Source organism: Anabas testudineus, chromosome 3 (assembly GCF_900324465.2).
Source record: "Anabas testudineus chromosome 3, fAnaTes1.2, whole genome shotgun sequence".
In the NCBI taxonomy this organism is placed as follows: Eukaryota; Metazoa; Chordata; class Actinopteri; order Anabantiformes; family Anabantidae; genus Anabas; species Anabas testudineus.
Window position 1 is genome coordinate 6,954,761 of NC_046612.1, and position 3,674 is coordinate 6,958,434.

Consider the following 3,674-nt stretch of genomic DNA (forward strand, 5'->3'; position numbering starts at 1 on the left):
GGAGAACAGTTTCCTCCTCTGTGAGGAGCTGCTGGAGAACAGTTTCCTCCTCTGTGAGGAGCTGCTGGAGAACAGTTTCCTCCTCTGTGAGGAGCTGCTGGAGAACAGTTTCCCTCTGCTGGAGAACAGTTTCCTCCTCTGTGAGGAGCTGCTGGAGAACAGTTTCCTCCTCTGTGAGGAGCTGCTGGAGAACAGTTTCCCTCTGCTGGAGAACAGTTTCCTCCTCTGGGACGGACGTGGTCAATAAATCACATCTCCAGGTCGAAAAGAAGCTTTTAGTCCGACGCCACCTAACGTTAGCTGCAGGTCACAGGCTCAGGAGGAGACGGCCATGCACTCCGAAACTGAAGTTAGTGAAGGTAACACTATTATTATTATTATTATTATTATTATTATTATTATTATATAACCACAGGCTGGTTTAAATTGCTGTATTTGCCAAACCAATGGTCCAAAATACAGATGATGACCATAAAAAACTATGAAAACAACACATGTTCACATCTGAGCAGAGGTTTCAGAAGTACACACATTTTCTATGCAAAAGTACTTGCCTAAAAAGTATTGCAGTACAAGAAGAAGTACCACTTCAAACGATTTACTCAACTACAAGACCTGGATTTCTCTGGGCACCAGTCTAAAGACTAAATTAATGATGAAAAGCTAATTAAGCCTAAGTTATGTAGATAACTACTTCAAAACGTTTGTCTTTTAATTTTTCATTAAAAACATCATCAAATATTTAATTATTTCATCTGACAAGTGGTCAAAAGATAAGATAGTGGTTATGTGTTTAAACATGTTTATTCACCATCAACACTTTCATACAAGACCTATTTATGTGAGCTTTATTCTACCACTGGTTCCACTTCTGCTAAACCTGATGCCACAGTTCCCTTGAGAACCACTGGGAATTGTTCCTTTGGCAGCTGTCACCTGGAGTCGAGCAGGTAAAATCCTCTTATGCTTACTACCCTGGTCCCCTAACCACAAACTCAAATCGACCCCCAGGCTTCAAAGTGGGCTCATTCCTCTCACCTGGCGTCTGGGAACATGCGCCCTATCTCTCATCCCTCATTGTGATTTTTTTTTTTGTTGTTGTACCATGTTGTCTGTGCACAGCACAGAGAGACACCGGGGTGTCCCAATTCAAGTCTTTTGTTTTTCAGAAGCTGCTATGTCTCCAGTTTCTATTCTTGGACCAACAGCCAGAAGGTGTGCCTGGACTGGAAGCTGGAAATGACTCTGTGCTGCCTGCCCTCTCAAGACCCATCCTCCATTCTGCAGGTAAAATATGCACAGTACACATCCACATCCTCTGCCAGACTGTTAATGATGTTTTCAGTTTTCTATCTGTCTGTTTTTTGATTTTACCTTTCATTTACATCTTTTGTTTTGCCTCTAACATCCTCCTGCCTTGTAGCTTCATCGCACACCATTCCCCTTCTTACCTGCTTTTGTCAGCGTAACTGTGAATAACTGTGAATGTTTTTAACTTTTACACACTGTCTCTGCGTGTCACAGCTGTTTCTGACCCGTGCCAGATGAAGATCCAAATGGTCACTGCTGACTGAAAAAACTGTTAATGGAAATGAGTTTGTCTCTTGTCCTTTTAAACTGGACCTTGTGGCAATTACAAGGAACCATTGATAGGAGCAGGACAGCTGCTGTGTCAATGTCGATATTGATCCAATGTACCACTCATTGTGGAGAGAGAGATCAAACCCCCTTCCTCCCACGGTCCTCACCCCTCCTCCCTCTGTGAACCTTTATTCAGCAGCAGGACCGAAGCCCAACTGTGATGTCAGAAAAAAACAAAGTGCTGATTCAGTCACAGAAAAGCTGCGCCCTTCAGTAAAGAGTGATTATATATCAAACAAGAAATATTATTGGCTTTGACTGACTGTATCGCTGTTTTAAAACCTTAACAAAACAGGTTAAGGTAAGGAGCAAATTATTTCTAAAATACAGAGGATGTTTTTTTCCCTGAAACCAATTCAGATTAAACAGTGGAAGAAGTTTGTTATCACTTGTTGTTTTTTAAATTGAAATCTTTTTAATTCATTTATGTAGGAAACACACATACAAAATTAGTTGTAAAATACTAGCCCAGGCATAACTTTAGCTAGGTAAAAATTTTAAAATGAAATCTCAAAATCCAAAATATTATTAAGAGATGTAAAATTTATAAAATGTACAATGTTTTTTTTAGAGCTCAGTATCTATCTTTTCAGTGGCCTTGACCTGCTGGAAAAACATGAAATGAGAAATAAATGGAAGAAAGAGGTCTCCTTCTTCCAGGATGGATAGAAATGTGTTTGCAACATAGTAGATTTACATTATAGACAATAAGAATAATAACAATAGATGTTATAGACATATAGAATATGATCAGGTAGGACCATTATCTAATTAGTCAAAAATATTTAACACATTCTATAAATATAAATCTTCTGGCACATTAAACTCTCACAGACGTATCATCTATTAACTTGTAATGTTTCCATTTAAAGTAGTTAAATTGATAGCTTTAGCATCAGTTTAGCATTCATAGGGTACACGAGTCTGATACAGAATCACCATTGTTCCCTTTTATCGCACCAGCACTGCATTACATATCCTAATTAATTAATTCAATTTTAATTACTGACCACCGTGTCACTGTAGGATGTGGCCTCTTCTCCTACATAATGTGACAAAGTGAAGACCTGGCCTCTCCCCAGCATGTTTCATTAATCAAGTATTCAGATTCGGCACATGCCAATAAAGACACAGTTGGTGGGTGGACTGATGGTCAGCCTGCATGTGAGCTAGGGTCAGGCTCTGAGACCAGATCAATGCAGTAAAGTCATTATCAGGGTATGAATGTTGGGTAGGGTGAGGGTAGAGGGGAGCCAGCTTTCCTAAAACCTGCAGTACTGCTGCCATTGACTGAGGGCTGTGTGCTCCTGCTACCATCCCCACTGACCCCAGAGGTGTCCAAAAGGACTATGGCTGTTGGGCTGAATAACACAAAAGGCTCCAACCAAAGAGAAGAGCTCTCCAACAACCAACAGTACATATGAGTTGCCCACACAGCACACACAAAATCACAGATCAACATCTGACTTCAGCTAAATCAGCTTCAGAAAAAGCTCTGTGGGTAGGACGTAAAAAAGTAAAATTCAAACAATGGAGCTGATGTGTCATTGCCAATATTACTTGAAACAAACTTAAGTTTGTCATTCAGCTGCACTGACAGTTTGAACATCATCATGTTGCCCTTTAGGAGGATCTGTGTGTGTCACCCCCCCCCAGGTGGAACAGTTCAGTACTACAAACACCTACATGATCAGACAGACACAAAACAACTGGTTGGACAGATTTCAATATTTTCTACGTTATTTATGAGGCAGGTAGAATTAATCTTGACTAGAGGTATGTTCATATTATCAGCAGCATCAAGTTTGATAGCATTGGGTACATCCATTTGTATATTTCCCATAAATAACTTTTGAAAAGGAGTACCTACACTTTTGTACTAGCATACCTGCTTAGTCCTTCACCTCCAACTAAAGAATTGAAGGGGTACTTCTTGCAATGGAGTATTTTTCCAGTTAAGCATTGGCACTTTTACTTCAGGACCGAATTTGTTGTATTAGTTAATAATGGACAATTAGACTTGAAGACATTGG